The 23,938-nt window shown below is 40.0% G+C and overlaps 1 protein-coding gene and 1 long non-coding RNA gene across 3 annotated transcripts in view; both read left to right on the top strand.

The window, feature by feature from the left end:
- fam184a (family with sequence similarity 184 member A) overlaps positions 1-23,938 on the top strand; it is a 210,500-nt gene that overhangs the window by 12,094 nt on the left and 174,468 nt on the right. The gene's annotated exons all lie outside the window — the stretch shown is intronic.
- Positions 3,460-6,559, top strand: LOC118566128. The gene is made up of 3 exons (XR_004932821.1): positions 3,460-3,582; positions 3,716-3,853; positions 6,450-6,559. It is a non-coding gene; the product is annotated as an uncharacterized LOC118566128 (long non-coding RNA).

The following is a 23,938-nucleotide window of genomic DNA, read 5'->3' as shown; positions in this document are numbered from 1 at the left end:
TTCTGGGAGTGAAAGCTCCAGAGAGTGTGGTCCGTGTGTGTGTGTGTGTGTGTGTGTGTGCGCATGGTGGCTTAATGCAACTGCTGTGGGACTCACAGCTTATTAACCTCTGCAGGGTGCTTCGTCGCTTATTGTCACAATTCACTGTCAGATTTCATTAAGATACACCCAAACACACACATGCAGGGAGATGAGAAGAAAGATGGGGGCTGAGGGAGAAGAAGTACTCGCCTGGAGCTTTGTCCGCAGAAATAAAAGCACAATGCACACACAATGGAAGTGTGCGCAGCGGATGATTTGATGAGTCATTGTTAATGTTGACCTTCAAGGTTTCCTCCGTCTTTGGACAGCCTTTAACCACACTGCCGCTTCTTTTTTTTTTTCCTGGCCTGTTTAATTGGCTGATGCTGCGGTATTTCATGTCAGTGTTACCGGCAGGACACGGAGCGGCGCCGATGCAGTTTGCTCTAATATGCGTCTGATTTATCAGACAAATCCTCCTGAGTGCCTGTCGGCGTCTTTCACCTTTCTCTGTGTCTGTAAACGCCGTCTGCGTGCGTTTTTGTTGTCGGTGTTACGAGATTTCCGGCGCTCACTCCAGCGTGTTGCAGTGGATCTTTTACTCAACAGAGTGGAAAAGCTGAAATGAAACCTGATTCACTGCAAGGCTAATGACTTTGTGTGGAACCTCTGTGCCTTAATATTACATTTATTTGAGTGTATGAAAAATTAGTGCCTATAACTGAGGCTTAATGTTGTCTTTCTCTCATATCCATTTAATTTATGAGCCGTTATCTTTAATCCGAGTTAAATAAGCAAAAATACAGACCATTGAAAAGCTTTTTTCCCCTTTTTTCCTGATTATTGCTATTATAATGCCACCTGTAACAGCTCTTTAACATTCCCAACAGGGTCTACTGTAGGTTTTGAATGCCGGTTGTATTTAGGTTCAGTTCAATTAAATTTAATGCATATAGCCGCAATTCACAACATGTCATCAAGGCTCTTTCCAAAGTAAAATTCCATCAAATCCTCCAGGTTGGTGAGAAAGTTTCCTCTCTAAGGAAACCCAGCAGGTTGCATCAAGTCTCTCCAAGCAGCATTCACTCCTCCTGAAAGAGCGTAGAGCCACAGTGGACAGTCGTCTGCATTGTTGATGGCTTTGCAGCAATCCCTCATACTGAGCATGCATGAAGCGACAGTGGAGAGGAAAACTCCCCTTTAACAGGGAGGAGAACCTCCAGCAGAACCAGAACCAGGCTCAGTGTGAAAGCTCATCTTCCTCGACCCACTGGGGGTTAACCCTTTCCTAACTACCTTTTGCATCTTTTGTCGATCTAAGAATTTCTTTGCCGGCTGCAAACGCTATTATAGTTCATCCCAGTATTCTATCCAAACTGTCACCTCTAGATGAAGGAATATAGGATGTACCGGAGTAACCAACAGTTTGAAATGGGTTTAATCTCAACATGAACTGAAAGGCAGCAGACCAAGGAAGACATTCACACTCCGGATTTGACACCTTCAAGCGCAAATGAATGCTGCAGATGCCCGAAGGGACGAACTAATTGCCTTCTGGAGAAACGTTTCATGGTTTGATGAGACAACTATTGAGCAATTTAGCAACACTATAATATGTTTGTTGGGGAGAATCAAGGGGAGGCTTTGAAAGCTTAAAACACTGAACCAGCTATCAAGCATGGTGCTGGTCATGTAATGCTTAGGATGTGCTCCATTGGTAGAGGTAATGGTGCTTTGCACAATGTGGATAGAGTGAAATCTGAAGTACATCCAGATTATTTAACTTCACCACAAATCAACAGATTTTTGAAACTTTGACACCAATAGCTGGACCGTAATCCCACACCGGTTTTCAAACTAGTTTTGGAGTAGATGGTTAACTAGGTTAAAATAAAGTTTGTGGAATGGGCTCAACCCTGTCGGTCTGTGCTTTAAAGGAAGAAACAAAGTAATTAAAAGTTTAATTTTAACGGGCTGTTACGCTGTCAGTTGTCAAAAAGACGTTGTAATTTGGTTGTTACGCTGACTTTTAGTAAACGTAACGGCTCTTTGGCTGACATCTGTCTTCTCCCGTCTTCTCCCTGCAGCCGACCCAAATCATGAGCTGCTGCTGGACGTTTTAAAGTCTGCTGATGTGGAAAATGATATTTACCAATATTTTCCTGATGGAAACCCTGCTATATGTATAATTTTGACCTTGGATGGATACTCAGTAACTTCAAAGTTGTGCACCCAATTTTTTACAGTTGTGTGTTGTGTTAATGTTCCACCCTGGTGCTAATCAATGACTGAGAGGCTTCAAATGGTATGACCTTCATGCCCGTAATGAGTGGATACGAAGTTCTGACCAGAGCTGTACGTCCTGTCTCTGCATTAATGCAGGATCATTACTGTCTGAATCCCGTAAAGTCTAAAAGTCAGAGCAACACTAAAGGTTATTAGCCAACACGGTGAAGGAGCAGGTTTACAGCACGAAGAATCATGTTTCTCCCTCCAGTCTCAATGAACCCTCAGAAGTTTGAACGCCTTTGTTCTCCTCCGAATGTCTCGCTCTCTACTTCCTTTGTTAAAAATTGTCTCTGTGTTCATGGTTGTCCAGCTGTGAAGGAGGAATCTGTCTGAGCTCACTGAGGTCTTCACTTGTTCAAAGTCAAGATGTGTCAGGAAACATGACGTAATTACAAAGAACAAAATGTTCTTCACTTCTCCGAGTCTGTAATTGGCCAGAAGGCTAGAAAGCATCATAGCATCCCCAGCAAACCCCGCTCTGCACAGTATTGTCTGACTGTTAACTCTGTCAGGTGATGCAACCGTCCTTCTGCTGGTCAGAATCATAGACTGCGGTTTGCGGACAACAGCCTCTGGGCTGGGTGGACTTTGTCTATGACTTCACAAACATCCCACTTCACCAGATATGGACTAATAGTGCACAATAGAGTAAAAAGCAAGCTCGGGATACGTTTATCCAAGATCTGAGTCACACATGTTGACAAACGTTTCATTGGGTTGGAACCTCACACTAAAGTGAACTAAAAGTAAGTACATTTTTCAATAAATATGTATATTTTTCCTTGATTTGAGTAGCTAAATAAGACTATTTGCCAATGGAATGACAAATTCTACCCCTAAAATAATATAATTAGACATCCTGCACTTGAAATAAGATGATGGAGATGAATTGTTCTCATTTTAAGTGCAACAATCTTATTCCATTGGCAAATAGTCTGATTTACCAGCTCAAATCAATGAAAAATACACTAATTTCAAGAGGATTTTACCTACTTTTAGTTCCCTTTTTGCAGTGCAGGCATGGTCCACAGGGCGTATAGAGCAAAGAGCCTGAATTAGCGCTGATTGTTAGCATAAGCTAACATTGCTAGGAATGTAACGATACATGAAAACACACCAGAAATCTTCGGTAGCGTTCTTTCTGCTCGTAGATGTACCAAATGAATAATGCTAAAGCTGAAGACACGCAGAATAGAAATGTGCAGAGCTACGTCAGTGCAAAGAGCTGCTGGACGTTGTGCCACGCCGGCTGGACTCCAAGCTAGCACTCAGGTATGCTTAAGGAACATTTAGGTTTCTTATTCAGCTAGCAGACTTTCCCAACTCCGGACCTCCAGTCTCCTGGATGTTTTCGATCTCTCTCCACTCCAACACGTCTGATTCAAATTAATAATTTACCTCTCAGTAACTCATCAAGATCTGCAGAGGCCTACTGATTAAGCCCTCATTAGGTTTAGCTGTGTGGAACCAGGAAAACGGCCATGAGGACTGACTTTGGACCCCGTTGAGCTACAGTGACAATGGAGAAAGGACAGAACCAAAGGTTTGAGAGCATTTTTACAGCATTTAATTGAATTTACTCACTTGAATACACGTCTAGCCTAATCTAAACACTGGTAGAGGAAAATTAGCTAAGATCCAAATCCTGCTGGCTGCAGTAGCATTTAAGCTGCGTAGCATGCTGCACAGTAGCAGAGGTGTTGGCAGGATTCCCTCTTAAGAGGGACGGATTATTCCCTTTTCAAGAAATGTACAAAATCTCTTTATCTCTGAATGACAGAAACAAAAAGGTCCAGCGACTTTCTGCCTAATTAATTTTTATTTACGGCTGTTTCTTGCCAGCCTTAGAAGAACAAGTCAATACTTTTTTTGAATCCCAACAATGTTCCTGTGTGGATAATTCAGGAACCTGAGAGCTGAAGTTGGTTCATAAATGTTCATCTTGCTTTAGTGTGGAGTTATTTTAAAGGGATTAGTTGTAACAATAGACTTTATTAGAGAAATATCTATTTTAGATGTAAAAACAATGTAAAATTTGAAGGCTTTTTTTCAGATCTGTACCTGGGATGCTAATAAGTGTGTAGCTAGCTGCACCAGTTTTGGACGAAGTTTGGTTCCTATACCTAAAAATCTACTTTATTCATTCCAGTTTGTAATGTGTCGGCCATAAGCATCTAAATCTCTTCCTGTTTAATTAATATATCGATTAATTAGGCTGAAGCACATCTGGAAATGAGCTGTTATGACATGGTGTCAGCTTGATGTTTTGCAGCCTTGTGATAGAGAGCTCTTTGCTTGTGTTCTCTCTGGTTTGGTAAGCCCTTCCTAAATTTACATCATCGTTTCTGTGCTTGAGCTTCTATATATGAATCGTCACATTTTTCCTTCTGTTCTTGGAATGACACATAGATCACAGTAACAAGGCTAGAAATAGCTTTATTCATTTGCAGGTGGGTACCTTAGGACGCCTGAAACCATACAATCCATCATCCAGGAGAAATGTAGACACTCATTTCTTTTCTCTTCACACTTCTCATTTCTTCCTCCACCTGTTCCTGAAGGCCTCTTCATCAAAGTTATCATGCATACTAAAAAAAAAAAAAAAACAGAAACAAAACAGAAAAATCAAGTTATTTACAACAAGCTAAACTATCAACCACAACATATTAACAATAGTTAGAAAGAAGAAAACTTAAAAAGTTTAACATTAACTCTTGATGTTGATGCATTAGACTAGAAAGGGAACCTTTTAGCAGCCTTTGTCAGCTCTGAGCAACAGTCTGAGTTTTTCCTCAGGCTTGAAGCTGCATCAGCTTCCTGCTCTTTCTTGGCAGCCGTGTATTTGGCCACCAGGGAGCCATCTTCACCTGCCGGGTTCACTTTTCTGATGGCACAGGCCGACCAAGCTGGTGTTCACACTCCGCTTTACATGTGCACCACAGAAGACAGCTTTCTGAATACATATTTAACTTTATGCAACATTAAACAAATCTGCAGTGCCTTAAAAGCCAGTATATGTTTACAAGCTTAAATGTTCCTTTCTCTGTTAGTTTTGACACTGATCAGATGTGCTTCATGGCAACAACATGGTTTATTTCCTATTTGTTTCAGTGAGGTGCAGCAAAGATTATGTTTCTGTACTGATTTTCAGCCTTTTCTCCCAAACAATGCTGTATAATTTCGATTTTTGTCTGTCAACACTCCAGCAATGCTGCGCTGCATCGACTGTCTGCTCACGTTGAGGTTTGAACTCATTTGGTTTCAGGACCAGATTCCAGATTTAAAATATTATGCTGCAGTTTCCTCAATTAAGGTGGAGATATATATGTATTAATGCATATGTCAAAAACTTTAAATACATTTTTGTAATAACATTGTTTACATTTAAGTTCATTATGTTGGCTTTTTGATGGATTTTTTCATTTAAAGCCTGATAGAGGGGGGACAAAATCAGCTTTAAATGAATTAACTGTTAAATAGATGCTTTTGACAAAAATATCCTTCTAAATATTTATGATTTAAAATTCACATTGATTCATTTATGTATACAATTAACAACAGACATAAATGTAACCTTCTAATTAAAATATTTCTGGTATCTAAATGTGTTGAAGTTTATTTGTATTTAAAGAGTATATTGACTCAATAAAGTCACTAAAAATAACCACAGAAATATATCTGTCTACCTAAAGATCCAAATCTGATGCCCGAATTAGACCTAGTTTATCCATGAATCATTTATTTTATTTAAATTGTGTGCCGTATGACCTTATTGCACAAAAATGACTGTTCTCCTTAAAACCTCTGCTTCCTAAAAGGAGCTGACTGGGCGTTGGATTATTGAATAAAACAGACGTAGCATTAGAACGTTGTCTAGAACCTGCCGTCTCTAATGTATCAGCTTTGTTAATGAAATGTGGTCAGAATCTCTGCATCTGGATTTAAAGTGAAAGAGAAAAATCAGATTTTCCTTTACACTCAGTAATCTGATTCCAGTAAACGTGCATCTCTACCTATTAGATGAGGCAAATAAATAATTATTGTTCACATGAAATTCAGTCACTACGTATTTCCTCCAACTGACAACCTCTACTGTTTTTTTTTTTTCCTTTTCTTTAATATATTTTGCTGCAAATCAGGCCCACTTTGGCTCTTTGTGGACTCGGCAGACATGTTTACCCGGCTCAGCGTCACGTCCACTCTTCCTTGTTTATCAGTCTGTCCTTTCCTCCAGCTAAAGGGCATCCAAACAACAGCAGGGCTCACCGTGACATCACCCGGCCTCCAGTCTGTCTTCCCATTAAGATGAGATCAAGCTGATCCTCGTTGCCTCAGGAGGGACACTCTAACAACGGGAAGGGACAGCACAACCAAATTAAAGAAGAACAATCGGATAATACAACTAGTAAATGAAATGTATCGTTGTTTACCCAACTCATAGAAACTCCTACCTTCAGCCCGATGCAGTATAGTGACTAGTACATGAAATAAAAAACAAGATTGTGTAATTTTTGTGTTGGTATGATTTAATCTCAACCTTCTTACCTTTTTATACTTATTTTCTGAGTCCTGCTTTTACAACAGCCTTGTGTTGTAAATGTTGGACTATGGCCAACCAACAAGGCTCATTTATCATCAGACGCTGGCCTAACCTTGTCTTTGTGTCTCCCAGTGAGTTAAATGCTTATTTAATTCACTGTTTTTTAGCATTGAAGACCGCAGGGTTTACCGGGAAGTGGTACGTTTGAGAGTAAAAATATACTTTATGTAGTTAATCAGGTTAAAACAACACATTAGAAGCTGCAGTTAGGCAGCTCTAGGCAACAGTTTGGTGTTTCTTCATGCCCGTCTTATGATCGCCATCAACAATAAAAGCTGTAAACTAGAAAAAGCCCAAGATTTTAACCAGGGAGCCATTTTGCTCAGGTTTAACCCTTTCTGCTGATATGTGGACATCATAAAAGCTGAATCAAGAGTATTAATTTCTTCTTCTCCACTGCTCTCTGAGTTTTAAAACATTTCAACATCATCCTCCTCTTCATAAGTGAAGCGGCTGCTGACAGCCGTGCAGCACGATATGATTGCATTTAATCTGCACAGACATCTGTAACATAGAGAGATGACACATACAGCCTTCAGTTTACAGTCATTTAGTGCTGCATTGAGGTGACAGAAGATATACTCACTGCAAAAACAGAACTAAAATAGGTTAAAATTTTCTTAAAATTAGTTTGTTAGTACTTTTGAGTAGGTAAATAAGGTATCTGCCAACTGAATAAGATTTTTGCACTTAAAATAGGAAGAACCCATCTCCATCAACTTATTTCAAGTGCAGTGTATCTAATTATCTTATTTTAGGGTTAAAATTACTCTTTCTATTGGCAGATAATCTTATTTAGCTGCTCAAATCAAGGACAAATACACTAATTTCAAGAAACTTTTACTTGCTTTTAGTTCTATTTTTGCAGTGCTGTTATCTTTATCTATTTGGAGCAACGGAAGCATCACCTACATGTAATCTGCTGACTTACAACAACAATCAGACCAGGTTATGCAAAAGTATTTTATCACTGGACCTTCTTCACACTATCAGGGTCTTCCTCACCAGGATTGTTTCCATTGTAATAGTGGACAGGAGTGCTGGTGTGTTGCTCAGCTGATTCTCTGGATGTATTCCCGCAGCGGAGCGTTGCGTAGTGCAGCTGGAATGGGGGCTATTCGCCCAGCTAATAACAGCTAGCGTTAGCTTATGTTGTTCGGGAGGTTTATAGTTGCGCTGATGCACGTTCAAGAGCTTTGCTGGTTTTTCTGTGTTGCTCTCAAACATCCGTGTCGTACTGATTCGTGTCATCTCATTGGAAATGAGCGTAACGGTTTAATTTCAAGCTAAGTTTGATCACTTTCAGTGTAAAGGTCCATAGCGCTGAAATGCGCTGGCGAGAACCTGATCATGTTAGGCCCAGCCACAAACTGAGCGGGTTTTTTGGTGGATTATATGTAAAGAATTAACACAGAGTAGTGCAAAATCATAAAGTGGACAGGAAATGATAAACAATATGTGAATTTTCATTATTTTAGGTAGAAATAACTAAGAAATTGTGGCATGAAGAACTAAAGGTAATATTTCCAATGGACTATGGTACATCAGATATGCTGTTGCTTTTTCAGCATTGTTTCTTTTTGTTAATTGTCTTGATATTCTCCATATGCCCTCATTAAAGAATTCTAATACCACTTATGGGTAACACGCTCTTCGAGGCTGCTTATTTCCTGCCATTGCCATTGGTGAATCACGTTATCTGCGTTCCATTGACGAGGCCTTCTTTCATGTTCGTGCTCAACTCAGGGTTGATTGGACGCTGAGTTTAGTTACCTGACTGATATCACCTGTTCTGAAGCTGAAAACGCTGAATATGACAGAGTGAGGTAGAACTACTCAGGGTAGCTGTTTTCTACTCAGGGTAGATCGGTCATTCTTTCTAAAATGTGGCCCTGGTGTAAAAAATTAAAAGGAATAAACTGAACTGTATATAAATTTAATTGAGGCGGAACATAAAGTGGTTTTAGGATGAAAAATGACATGCTAATGTGAACACACAAATGGGCTCAGTTGAGGACAGAGAAACGGGGACTATGCATACCACACACTACAGAAAGGAAAGCAGGTGAGGTAATAATAAATAAAGTCTGGACAAGTAGGGATTGCATAAAGTTTATACAGGAAAAACAGGAGAAAAAAAACAATAAATATGGAAATTAAATCAACAAGGCAACACCAAACCAAGCAATTATATTCTGCTTTGGACTCCTAGAACCACCCTGAGGGTCCGCTGGTACAGGACGCTTCATGCATGCACACAGGAAAAGCAAACAGTCTGACATGTCTTGTATTTTCATGTAGTTTGTGTTTAAGGTTGGAGCACGGATGGTTTAGCAGTTAGGACAGAGGTGTGGTGATTGGGATTTCTGGATCTGGTGCATCTTTAGATCTAGGTCTCTGTTCTGACATGCTTCGTACGGCTGGTTTAATTATCTCCTTGGTCTGTCATCAAGGTCTGCAGCAGCCTGCTATTAACCCAGTTATTGGGATCGGGTGTTTCTAAGCAGGAAAACACCCAAACCTACATGACACAGGTCCTCTGGGACCGGGATTCCCCATCCTTTATTAAGGGCGTGTCAGCGAATATTCTGCCGGCTTTGCTAACTGGAAAGGATCAGAGACTGTTGCTTTCTTGCTTCCACTGATGCAGTGTTTTTGTGTCACTGGATTCTTTACAGCAAAGATGTAACTCTGTCCGTTTCCGTTTCCATCGTTGGATGGGGAAATTGATTTATTTATGATAAATTGATTCAGCTGGCCTGAGATCCTAACTTTTATGCTCTTGACATCTTTTTATTTTGTTCACAGGGCCAAATCAAACTATGTGCTTATGCTGCATCTATTTTTACTTTGACTTGTCTAATCTGAAACATCATCTGGAAAAAACCTTGAAAGTGGATCTCCTACTTTTCAAGTTTTAATTTTTTATAGTTTTGCTTTGCATAAAATGAGAAAAAAGTGAAATGCTTTGATTTGACATTTTCTGGCACATATTGTTAGCATCTCATTAAATCGGTAGCAGAAATGGCACAATGGAGACCATCAGTTTATTAGACTGTCTTGCTAACTGCGCTTAGCCAAGCGACTAATGCTCGACAGTTTCTGACGTGCAACAGATTTAAAGGAGCTATAAGTAAGATATTTACTGTAAAATCAACCTAAATCATTCTCATTTCTCACCTGGGAAGCAAGTAACATTCCCTATAAACAATTGGTCCTCTCCATCAACGAGGTCTTAGTCACAAATATCTCCTTTCAAACCTAGAGGTACGGTCCAGAGCTACTTCGGTTCAGTGTGTAGCCTGTGTTTACTTCCTGGTTCCTCAGCCAATCATATCAGAGTTCCCAAGGTTCCCAAAATAGCATTTGGTATTTTATCTTGGCAAAACAACAGCAGACATGGAAGCCAGAAAGAGAAGCGGACCAGAAATAGAACAGAATACAACAAAACATCATAGACCTGTCCTGTGTTAGTAAAAAATTCACAACAGCAACACAACGTTTAAAAACGGCGTGTTAGATTGTAGTGATTGGCAAGAAGTTGTACCGACTAGAGCCACAAGGTGTCAGTATTACTTATAGCTCCTTTAAGTTGGGTTTGCTGTGCCGCCCAGATCTTGTCCAAGTTATGAAGCAAGTGGAACACAGAGTCATAGTTTGACTGGAGAAAAGTTTCCTGAGGTGACTTGTTTTTATGTTTTAATTTTGCTTCTATTTAAATAAACTGGAAATGAACTGAAAATAAGATAATTTAGTCACTGAGATGGTTACTTTCATAACTTAATCATATTTTTTGTTATCTAATGGTATTTATAGCCTTCTTCTCTTGCTGTTACTACAACAATTTATTCACTAATGAGTTCAGTTAGGAAGATTAGATTTACAGAGTGTTCCTTTAAGGTCTCTAAGGTTCAAGCAAAACAAAACTATCATCAGAGTTGTTCTTGCTGCTGCTTTAATAAACATCTGAGCCTCTCTGATGCATTCTGGAGGACAGTAGTATTTACGTGTAACTTGAGTACTGGTCACAGTCTATTTTTGTCTCAGAGAAAGGAAATACAAACACTTTCACACAGATTGCAGAGTTAAAAATTATCAATATTCAATAATCACGAATCCAAAGGCAAACTCAGTTCATCCCACAGCTTTAGGTCGGTATAGATTATTTTGACCTGGTTATTTAACTGAAATATGTCTCGTTCAGGTGGTAAAAATAATTCAATCTCTGTGAAATGGGTCTTGCTTCTAATAACTCAAAGCAATGTCAGTCCAACTGAGTATGTAGAGCCCCTACAGTGGACAGCTGATCATGTGTAGGTGTTGTGCATGTAAGTGGAGCAGAGGTGACCAATAGGAGTCCTCTAGAGCTACTGTCCTGCAACTTTTAGACGCGTCTCTCATCCAGCACACATGAATCAAATGATTGGCTTGTCACCAGGCCTCTGCAGGACTGAAAGGCGATGAGGAAATGCAGCCATTTGAATTTAGGGTGTGTTGGAGAAGAGATGGATCTAAATGTTACAGGATTGTAGCTCTTGAGTATTGGACTGGGGAAACCTTGATTTAGGGGAAAACTTGCCCACATTTACCGAAGTCTGTTCTAGTTACGGCCTGAGCAAGTGGCCTGGCCAGGAATACGTACGTCATGCAGAATCCATAGAAAAACTACCTTCTGCTGAAAGTAGGGCTGGACGATATAGAAAAAACCTATATTCATAAAACAGAAATCATATTGATCGATATCTATAATAATCAAATAATTCAAAACATATGTTTTAAGTGCAGCCCTGACCATTTTTATGCTCTTACTTGGAGACCTATTTTTAGATAAATAACATAAACACTGAATTCAAATTCAACCCTTTATTCAACCGGCTTTTTACCAAAACTGCAAGTTTTTAAAAAATAAAACAGAACCCGTGTTCTCTGAACTCTCTGAAGGGGGCGGAGCTTGATGGGTCTGCGTTGTGATTGGCTGGGAGGATGTAATGACTGTAATATTAACCTACATGATTGGCTAGAATGCAAAAGTAAGGAAAGCTGTTATTCTATTGAAACCTTTTATTTACCCTTTTTGTTCTTTAATCGATATACGGCTATCCATCGATATTGTTATTCAGTATCGTCCAGCCCTAGCTGAAAGCCAGTGGTTCTTTTGCAGAGGTCCACCTGGTGTATAGTAAAATAATGTTTCTAATAAAATAATTTGTGATGAGGCTCGTTTTGTCAGATTAAAAGTACCTTTTGAAAACAACAACCATTCAAGCAGGTGTCAAACACACTTTCATTTAGCCCTTTTTTTGTATTACAAGTAATTTTTATTGGTTTAATATTCTAATTTTAAATATAACATTCTCATGAGCTTTAAGCAGAAAATCATCGTAATCAACTGAAAATGTGTATGGGTAATTAATCTATATAATAATAAGTTAATTAATTGAGTTGCATTTTCTTTATTCACGTATGCTTATAAATTAATACAGTATGTTGTTGTAGACCAGTGGAGTCCAAACCTTTTGGCTTGTGGGATGAATTTGTCGAGTCAAAAGCACTTGAGGGCCAAGTAATGAATAAAAATAAATAACCGAAACTATGTTTTTTAATCTGCTCTACAAAATAGGATAATTTTAAATAAAGAAATCAGATTATCTGTATTTAGCCAATTTTAATAAATGAATTCCAATCAGACTTTAATTTTCATTTGAGTAAAAGTTGTAGCAGGATGCGGTCCTGTTTACTATGAAATTAAAGCGAATATTAAAAGTTTGGTTAAGACAAATGTTTTGTGTCGTACCCAACATTCAGTTCAACATTCAGTTGTAAGATTTTAACTTGTCTGTAATAATGTTACAAAGTTTCCATCTGTACCAGCCATCAGTGCTAATCAGCCAAATCTTCCTTGAATTGCAGTTGGGGGACGACACGCCTGTGGTAGACTATATGTAATATTTTCATAAGCTAAACATTTTTATATTCAATTGATGTTTTTTTTCCCCAAAGAATCAGCTAAAGTGATGAATTTTAACTTTCTAAATCTGCAGCGTCTCGTATTGATTCAGCTGCATCGTTCTGACAGGATTCCTCCCATCAGATATCAGTTTTAAAGATTTTAGAGGTGCGTCTTCTGATCAGGACTTCTAGTTATTTCTTAAAAAAAACCTAATAATGAAAAGAAAAGTAAAATAAAAATGCATTCCTTGCATCATGTCACTGCATCTGCTGTGTTTGTTTTAACTATGACACAATGAAAGGTGTGAACTGCTCCTTTCTGCGGGACCTGATTGTGTTTGTGTCTGCCTGTATTTGGTGCTATCTGCTTTGTTAATCCAGTGCAGGATAAGAGCAAAATTCAGGACTGATGAGGTTCCACTGCTTCACGTAGTTATTTTCACGTTATTTTCAGTGGTTCTTATCTTCGCTCACTGGCTGCTTTTGCTCATGCATAGTCGGTGCCTCGTTGTGCCTGAACCCTGCTGGTATAAACAGTGAAGTTAGACGACTACGGTTAAAAAATAAATCATTTTGAGCCCCAGCCTGAGCTGAGGCTGAAACATCGGGGACAGCATCTTGTGTGCTGAGGCTAAGGCTGCTGGCTTTTCTGACAATGCTACATTCAGGCAGTCATTTGTGGATTCACAGCTCATTACCACTCCAGCAGACTGTTCCACTGGCTTGTGCGAACAGGATTGTGCTGCTTGTTTATTTGTGCCGTTTTCTGTCTGACAGCTTTCTACGAGAGCTATGACACACTGACCTTGTCTTTTTTTTTTTTTTTACTACCCCATTAAACAGATTTGTATAAAACACCTGTACATGGCATTTTCCCCGCTGACGGCGCAGCGAGGAGTGTCGCGTGGGTTTTTAACCCAACAGAACGATCGTTGTTAGAAGCGTGAGCCTCTTCTCTGAAGCTTTACAGTACATACAGTTTACCAAGTCCTTCTGCGTGTAAAAAAAAAAAATAAAAAATCACAAACGATGAGATCACAGTTTGCGCGCACACCCACGCACACACAAATATGGCAGAAGAAACCGAGAAGCTGCGGGCTACAAGTGTTACAGACGCCGCAGCCAGCGCTAATGGAATCCTGCATGCTGTGACTGTGTGAGCAAAACAGAGCCGATAAGAGAAAGATGAGAATAGAGAGACAGAACGAGCCAAGCCGCTCCCAGAAGAGCCCGGCGCTGTGCTATTCTTAACACCCTCTCCATAATAACCATCCCATTCATACATCACTTCTGATGCGCCGTGCGTCCTGAGCTGCTCTGTGATGAATCCTGACGCAGACGTGGAGGAACCGCCTCCCAGGTAAACATCAAACCTTAGATTTGTGCAGAATGACCAGAAGCTTTGCAGCCGGCATCCTCACCGTGCATCATGGGAAGCTGGTCCCCTCTCAACAGCGTTTGGTCCGATGTTGCTGAACGATGAGCAGGAGGCTTTAACTCCAACAGAAGTGGACAGACCTGCTCATTTAGGCTTGTAATTGGTCCTGGTTTATGATGCACTTCCATCTGAAAACTATGTGATTAATGCAATAAAAACAGTTACTAAAAAACGTCCATGCATCAGTTGCAGAGCTCCTTCAGTGACAGATTGCTGCGTCCTGAATGCACAAAGGAGCGTTTTCACAGATCCTTCGCCTCAGCAGCTTTATAACCGTCACTGCTACCAACACATTTTCCTAACATCACACTATTCAGCCAATAAAGGCTTTTTCTTTTCTATTCTATCTGCTGGCAAAAATCCAGATTAAACGTCTTCCAGATAAAAAGCTCAGTGTCTAAAATTACATAATCTGAATCAAGAGCATTTTGTTCAATTAAAACATGTAGTTCCACCAATTTAGAAACGTTGACCACAGGCTGATCATTGACTGGACACCTGAAAAAACGTCACATTTATGACAATTCTTCTGTATTTTTAATTCATCCATCCATCTTTTATTCATCTATCCATCTTTTATTCATCCAACCATTTTTATTCATCCATTCATCTTTCCTCCATCCCTCCATCCAACTGTATTTTATTTAGCCACCCATCTTTCATCCATCCATCTTTTAATGATCCAACCATCTTTTATCCATCCATCTATTTCATCCTACCATTTTTTATTCATCCATTCATCTTTTATTCATCGACTGATCTGTTATCCATCCAACTATATTTTATCCATTCATCCATATTTTATTCATCCATCCATTTTTAGTCATCCATCCATCCATCCATCCATCCAACCATCCATATTTTATTCATCCAACCATCTTTCATCCATCCATCCATCCATCCAACCATCCATCTTTCTTCCATCCAACCATCTTTTATTCATCCATCCATCTTTCATCCATCCATCCATCCATCCATATTTTATTCATTCAACCATCTTTCATACATCCATCCATCCATCTTTTTCCCATCCAGCCATCTTTTATTCATCCATATTTCATCCATCCATCCATCTATATTTTATCCATTCATCCATATTTTATTCATCCATCCATCTTTCATACACCCAACCATCCATATTTTATTCATCCATCCATCTTTCATCCATCCAACCATCCATATTTTATTCATCCAACCATCTTTCATCCATCCATCCATCCATCCATCCATCCATCCATCTTTCTTCCATCCAACCATCTTTTATTCATCCATCCATCTTTCATCCATCCATCCATATTTTATTCATCCAACCATCTTTCATCCATCCATCCATCCATCCATCCATCCATCCATCCATCCATCCATCTTTTATTCATCCATCTATCTATCATCCAACAATATTTTTTTCATCCAGCCATCTTTCATTCACCCATTCATCTTTTATTCATTCATCCATTTTTTATTCATCCATCCATCCATCTTTCATCCATCCAACCATCTTTCATCCATCCATCCATCCATCCAACCATCTTTCATCCATCCATCCATCCATCCATCCATCCATCCATCTTTCTACCATCCATTCATCTTTTATTCATCCGTCTTTCATCGATTCATTCATCCATTCGTCCTCTATTCATCTTGTTCCTCCATCCATCCACCCATCGTCTAGATTTAACCTGCAGGAGGAGCCTGGTGTCGGTCCTCCATGTTTTAACAGCTGTGTGTGAAGAACAAACATGGAGGGGCCAGGGCCCCACCGTCATTCTGCTGAGTCAGCATTTAGCAGACTGATCAACGTAGAGAGGACACAGCAAAAAGGATTAGGATGGGATTCAGGTGAGATAGTCAGAGGCACGAGTCTCTGATTATCTCACCGTGGGAATCCTTTGATTTAGGAATCTTTGCAGGACGCAGATTTATAAACGAGGACTTTGCTTATAGGTTTGGACTTCTTTGTAAAGTTTAAAACAAAGCAACATAGTGTTTTTGTCCTGGCGACAACAGGAAAACACAGACATTGGCCCTCTATTCCACAGGAGGCTGACTGGGAGGCAGGTGATGGAGTGCAGCTCATCATTCAGCAGCTGTGCCACACACACCACACACCTCAGACCAGGCGTCTGATGCTGGGGTCAGATTAGATCAAGCTGTCGTTGCCACAGCCAACCGCTGCGCATCTGTCGCAGAGAGCGTGCGCGTGATCAGAGGTAGGCGCGTTTGAACCCCCCTGTGCTGCGTGCTTAGCCTCTGGGCCGGGTCCGTGTCAGTCAGGGTTAGCCCATACAGCGCCGGAGACAGCTGGAGAGGCATGGTCGACTGAACAAGGCGGCCACCACCTGGACGCAGACACACATTCACACACTCACACAGAACCTGAGACAGAAAAACAACATGGCGTCGTTCACGCCGCTTTATGTTGCCAAGAGAAAACTATGCTGCTGCTTTGACTAGAACTCCATTTCTGACCAGAAGCGGAAACAAGCTGATCATCTGCAGGAATGTTGAGCTAAATTTGGACTCAGGATGAAGTAATAATCCAATAAAGGACTTTATTTATTCTTACAAACAAGCATTAGGTGCACAAGTAGGAATTCGTATACATCCATATTTATTTCCCCACCAGTTACAGAGAGATCAGACGCTGGCTGTAACCATCGGTAAAGTCCTGGCTGGATAGTTGTCTCTCTCTCCGTCAGAGTTGGCAGAGCTAATTTAAATTAGGTGATTTCACACATTTTCTAAAGGGTTGAGGGTTGGGCGCATGACGCTTAAGATCAGCCTTCCCAAACGGATGTTCTTGTGTTTGCGATCCGGTTTAAACCCGACACCTTCAATCTCAACCGAATGGACAAGACAGGAGAAACGTTTCATGGTCAGACGACAACTAAAGTCTTTGAGGCTCCTGTAAAAGCACTGGTTTAGGTTTTCTAACATAGTGGTGGCAGCATCATGCTGAGCAACTCTTTTGCTGCCAGTGGTGCTGCTGGAAAAAGAATGAATTACTTTCCGTTTTTTTCACTTTACATCGAAATAACAAGTAGATTGTGGAAAGTTTTGGACGGGTTAAAGCACGCTGATAATAAGTCTGGAGAATGGTCCCACTGCAACAAGGGAACTTAAAGTATGTAAAATTTTCTTGAAATTAATGTAATTTTTCCTTGATTTGAGCAGGTAAATAAGATTATTTGTCCACAGAATAAGATTTTTGCACTTAAAATAAGAACAGTTCATCTTCATTTTATTTCAAGTGCAGAATATCTAAAAATACTCATCCCATTGGCAAATAGTACTATTTAGCTGCGCAAATCAAGGAAAAATTTACTAATTTCAAGAAAATGTTGCTTACTTTAGTTCAGTTTTTGCAGTGCCTGATATCAACCCTCATGAAAATGTGTGAACTATGTTTAAAAGTCTTCTCCTTTAAGGCAGGGATGTCCAAAATGATGACCGAGGGACATTTCCCCTCCCTGAACAGATTTCTTAAATCCATAGAGCAAATGTTTACAAATAAAGTCCGATCTAAATCCTGTTCTCATTGCTGAGAATAGACAAAAATGTGGTTCTCATTTTTTTTTTTTTTATTCAATTGAGTCCAAAATAATTTGCAAACTTGTTGACCGTCTTTTAATAAGGTGAATGTGCAAAACCCTGGAGCTGCAATGATTTACATTTCTCTTTCCAACCGAATATCTGACTCATTTGTTTCAATAAAACGTTGTTAGTTCATATTCTATAGAGCAGACAAAAACAAATTCACAGTATAATTTTAGCTTCTTTTTAGAAATTACTTTTTGGCCCTGGAATACTTTTCAGTTGATGATTTTGTGCCTAAAAAGAAAAGTTTAGACACCCCTGCATTAACGCAATTAACCAATTTACATGAACTTTACCAAGTCCACCAAGAATATTAGCCTCGTGAGACCATCCTGATCTCGCGAGCTTTCAAGGTTTCACTCGCAGATCAGTCTGGATACTCTCCGTTAAAGAAAATTTGGAGCAGTTCACCAAACGAACGTCCAATCAGCGTTGGCTTTGAGGCGGGTTGAGGTGTGACGCAACGAGAAGATCGGCAGTTCAGTCTAAAGAACATGGCGGCTTCATCCGATGAAACTAGCGTTAGCGTGGCTATCGAGCAAGTTTTATCGGAATTACAGAGTATTTCTTTGCTGAGCTAACGAGCCTTTACCTGCAGCAGCAAGAGTAGCTTGGCTTGTGGTTGTGTTTTCGTCAGATTCGACGACGAATCTGATTGGTTTATTTGGCCCGTCTATCACCAACATAGGCCAATCAGCTAACCAGTATTTTCGCCCCTTCCCAAAATTACTTCAACGGAAGGTTTCCAGATGGATATGCGGAGCAAATCTATCTGGCGGAGTCAGGTAACAAGAATATGGCCTGAATATCAGAAACCTGTTAGCGGCATCAAAAATCAGACATGAGACATGACATATTTAACATTTTCTGATATTTATTAGTCAATAAGTTAACTATTAAATTTGACATCCATCATGGACAACACCTTCCACCCCCTGCTACAGACTGTAGATGAGCTGAGCAGCTCCTTTAGTAACAGACTTATACACCCTGTCTGTAAAAAGGAGCGCTACCGCAGGTCATTCATCCCTGCTGCCATCAGACTTCACTATGCTGCACTATAACTGTAATAACTTGTGCAATAACTAATGTGCAGTTACTATTTAATAACTAATGTGCAATTACTATTTAATAACCTGTGCAATAATCGTGTTAAATAAGAGACTTCAGCAACCTCACTATTGTTCTTTACCTGGTACTTTAATGCACAACACCAAATCCATATGTATGTAAGTCACCTAAATGTACATAAGTCATCTTAAATCTCTGCTTACTTTCTTTTTTTTCTCTCGATCCACTGTATATATGTGGACGCACTGTATATATCTCATGCACCTTTTCCTCCTTTTGGCACCTTCTTTTGATTATTGAGCTGATGTGACACGTGAATTTCTCCACTGTGAGATCAATAAAGTCTATCTTATCTTGTCTTATCTTAACTATGTGCCAAAGGAAAAGTGCTCTGAAACAGAATAAAACAATCAGTTTTATTATTACTAAAGCTATGATATTATTATTATTATATTGGATGTATAGTAATAGCTACCTGTATATCATGCTCACAATTCTGCCTATAGTAATAGCCATCTGTACATATATTCATAGTACATGTAAACTCTGTTATAATAACAATCATCTGTATATTATGCTAATGTACATATCTGTAAAACTCTATTCATAGTAATATCCACCTGTATATTATACTGGGTACATATCCAGCTGTAAATCTAGTTCACAATACTAGTTATCTATATATTATACTCATAGGACAAACCTATCAGTAAAATTCTGTTTATAATAGTATACATATCTATATTTATTCAGTAAAAACTCATGTCCTATACATATGGAACCATTGTTTATCCTGCACTTGCTGCTATTGCACTTCTGGTTAGACCTAAACTGCATTTCGTTGCCTTGTACCTGTACTTGTGTGATGACAATAAAGTTGAATCTAATCTAATTTAATCTATGACCACATATTAGGTCGTACATGCACGCATCACTGCCGCCATACAGGTTAAAAAAAACCCCAAATAGTTCAAAGTAAATGTAGAGGCTTTTATTAGATGTCTCTGTCTATTTCAAGCCATCAAACAGTCAGGGGTAAACTAAGAGTGCTCTCGCCTAAAACCAAATAATTGTGGAGGAAAGACGGCTAGGACGTGCACAGAGACGCGAGGAAGCAGCAGAAAAGCGACCTGAATGAGATGGCGTTATCACATCAGGCTGACGGTGGATTAGCGAGCGGGAGATTGTGGCTTTGGGCCTGCGCTGCCGGTGACGCATCTGACCTGATTCTCAGCAGCAGGAGCTGTAACAGAGGCAGCCAGAAAAGACAAAAAACTCCCCATCCATGGTATACCTGACGCCGGATGGGAGAGACGGGTTCGTTTCTGCTCTCTGTTGGTAAAATAAATACCAAGTGCTGATTTAGTGTATAGCTTCACAGTTGTTCTGATGTCAGCGTGTGGGTTAAGATTGTTGGAAAAATGTGACGTGCGATAAATCACTGTTGGTACAGTACGTATGTAGGCCACAGCTGTTGTGGAAGACGAAGAGCAAAAAAAAAAAAAAACAGAATCCTTTAGAACTGCTTGCTTTTTATTTGGGTTAAGGCTAGAAATCTCTCCATCAGTTCTTGTTTGGTGGATTGTAATGATTTCTTAAAAATGTGTCCAGATCGAGGTAATTTTATACGATCTGTATCGTTGTCCTTGAGCAAATTTAACTATTAAACATGCTGTTGGTCTGCATTCATGCACAGGGCTTACAAAGCTGTGTGACAGGCCTTGCAGATTATTTCAATGATCTAATAAATCCGTTTTTTTTACATTGAGGCTGGGAAAGACCTGAGCCTGGAACCGAGGTTCATTTTTCTAGCAGGGTAACGACCTGAAACATACAGCCAGCGCTACAATGGAATCGTTTGAATCACGGCGGCACAATAATAGAGAAATATGACGGCGGTAGAGTATTTCTGGAGACGGCTGAGACTATTGATTGTTATCAACTCACATCTTTCTAACTATTGACTTTTTCCCTTCCATCATCACAATGCCCCCATCGTTGTCCTCGAGTTTTAGCGTCTTGGTCACTTAAACCTAAATCAGGTGTGAGCACAAAAGGCAGTAAATGTTCATCCGTCCGGCTGGTAGAGTTTGAATGCAAGGTGCTTGACCTGCTACAGCCAGCCAGTCTGGCATTCAGTCAGTCCTTTATCGCATCAGTGAAACTGTGACGATGCAATTCAAAATATTGTGCAGCTCCAGTTTAGATTAAAGTGTATATTTATGTTTTAGAACATAATACACACTTTTTTATCTTTTTCACTTTTACCAAAACTCTGGAACCAAGGTTTACAGATTCTTTCCATCCAATCTGACAGAGCTGGTGGTCGGATTTGTAAATCAACGCTTAAACCTTGGCGCTGTTGTTCGGGGCTCTAATACCACGCTGTTAGCCTGTCATGGTCATACTCAATTCTAGTCAGAATTTGAGTCTGATACTGCTCCACAGAGCTGTGATTATGGGGCGTGTTTCGAACGAACCAGGAAAAAATTCCTCAGCACTCTATTGGATAGACCTACAATCAATAAGAGCAACGGAGTGTGTGACGTATGTTAAGCGACGCATTGTTGTTGTCAACGGAACTCAACGGTTAGCCTAGCATAAGAAGATGAGCGTTAACGATTTTTGCCGGTGTTGCAAAAAGAATGTAAGGATCCAAGGAGTCCTTCAACACACGAACCTGGCGATATCTTCTAGAACAGACCTAATAGCAGAATCTACACACCTCAACTATCCAGCGGCAGCCATCGTTGTTGTAAACGAATTCAACCCAAGGGCGCTTTGGTGACGTGGTTGATTACGTTACTGTTGATCATCTGTCCATCATCGTATAAAGCCCGCCCTGACAATCTGATTGGCCCGCCAGATATTGGGCGAGCATACTCGCGCTTCTATTGAGCAATGCCAGACCGAACTTCCCGACCTCAAACGTTGTGGGCGGGACTAAGTTCGGAATGGCACCCAGGCTACCACGCTGTATGATCTCCGTGGGCAAGAGTTCTTGAGTTCTTGGTGCGTATTACGGCTTCGTCCCGCAGTCCAGAAACATGACCACCCATGTTTCCATGGACAAAAGTAATCGAACTAAAGGGCCAATCGGAATAAAAATGTGTCGTGTAAACTAGCCAATTGGAATACGATGATCGGATTAAGCTCAATCAGAATGAAATTGTAATCTGAATGCCATGGTTTCTGCAGATTGATAATCTGATCAACGTGCATATAAACGCTCGTCAGGATCAAGTTATTCTGAATGTGGGAAACTGACGTTTTTCTGCGTTGGTGAGTGGCGAAAATACGTCTGGAGGCAAAACTGTCGGGGCTCCCGATACAACCTTTCTGTTCGAAACATTAAAAGACCAAAATAATTTATTCAGTAACAACTGGTTTGTTTCTTTAATCTGGGTACATTTCAATCCGATCGTGAAATTGTGTGCATGTAAACTTAGCTACTGTTAGGTTAACTGGTCTGTCTGGAGCAGGGGTCACCAACACGGGGCCAGGCACCTGGTAGCCCCCAAGGACCCCGTGTGGTGCCCTCAAGTCTGTTCTAAAACTAGCACAACCCTCCAGTGAGCTGCATTTAAAACGTCATTTTATTATTTTCTAACCACCCTTGCATTTTCATTTACATTTTTAAATGACAATACTGAAAATAACTGCATTGCAAACATGTTTATTGGTGAGTGCTGCCTCTTCTAGCCCTTCGTACCTATGAAGTAGCTCTCAGGTTGAAAAAGGTTGGTGACCCCTGGTCTAGACTGATGTGTCTCTGGGTTGCCCTGTGATGAACTCCCCCCCCCCCCCCCCCCCTTTGTAACAAAGCAAGGATAAGCGACTATAGATGATAGGTGGATGGATTAATGTTTAAACAGTGCATCCGTTTCCTTCCGTTGCACAATTGTGCGCTACAGCATTGGTCTATACCAAAAATTAATGCCTTTCTTTTTTGCACCATTATCTTTGCACTATAAACATGGTTGAACATTCTTCTGCACAATCCTTAAAAAACTGTTTTTCTCCTGCACTGTTACATTCTTATCACTGCTGTACTCTATATTGTAACGTTAACATTGTCGTGAGCTGTATGCAACGAAATGTCATTTTGTATGCACAGAGTACATTATAGTTTGTCTTAGTCCAAATTAGTCACAAGATGAGAAATAGTTTAAATTGTAGGAATACTTTGCAGACGCTGTAGTACTCCGCTGCAGCTGTTAAGACTTCTCTGCAGCTGTTAAGACTTTGACCTGTAGGGCGGCGCTACAGAGCACTGGATGTCTTCCTCAAACAATGTAAAAACTCTTCATATATACATATTTTACAAAACCACTACTTCCCCTTTTTTATATATTTATACTTAAAATGACTTCAATGAGAGAAAAGTGGAACCCGTGTCGAATTCCTTGTTCTTCTGCACAAAACTGACAATTTCAGCCGATTCTGATTCTGGGCTAAAAGGGATTGAGGGAGCGTCTGATTTGCTTTTGGCCTTAGTCATTCTGGCAGATAATTCTTCGTTAACTTTGGAGGATCACATTCATTCATTTGTGGGAAGCCACGTTTGTAATCTAGATAGAAATGCAGTTATGGTGCAGCTTCTGTGTTGTAAACAGTGCCGCTGCCTTCTGCGTTCATTAGCTCGCATCTCCAGCACATGCTTCAATGCACATTGGGTCATTCAGTTAAGCAAACTGGGGGATTTTACTCCACTCAATAAATGATGCTCCTGGGCGAAAAAGACAGTCTCTTACACTCTGCAAAAAGGGAACTAAAATTAAGGAAATTTTTACTTGAAATGGGTGCATTTCTTCTTGATTTGAAATAAGATTATTTGTCAATGGAATAATATTTTTGCACTTAAAGTAGGAACAATCAATCTTCATCATCATTTTTCAAGTGCAGAATATCTAATTATCTTATTTTAGGGGTAGAACTACTAATCCCATTGGCAAATAGTCTTATTTACCTGC

The sequence above is a fragment of the Fundulus heteroclitus genome, chromosome 15 (genome assembly GCF_011125445.2).
Source record: "Fundulus heteroclitus isolate FHET01 chromosome 15, MU-UCD_Fhet_4.1, whole genome shotgun sequence".
In the NCBI taxonomy this organism is placed as follows: domain Eukaryota; kingdom Metazoa; phylum Chordata; class Actinopteri; order Cyprinodontiformes; family Fundulidae; genus Fundulus; species Fundulus heteroclitus.
Note: the sequence above shows the minus strand (reverse complement) of the source record. Positions and strands in the feature narration are given on the sequence as shown.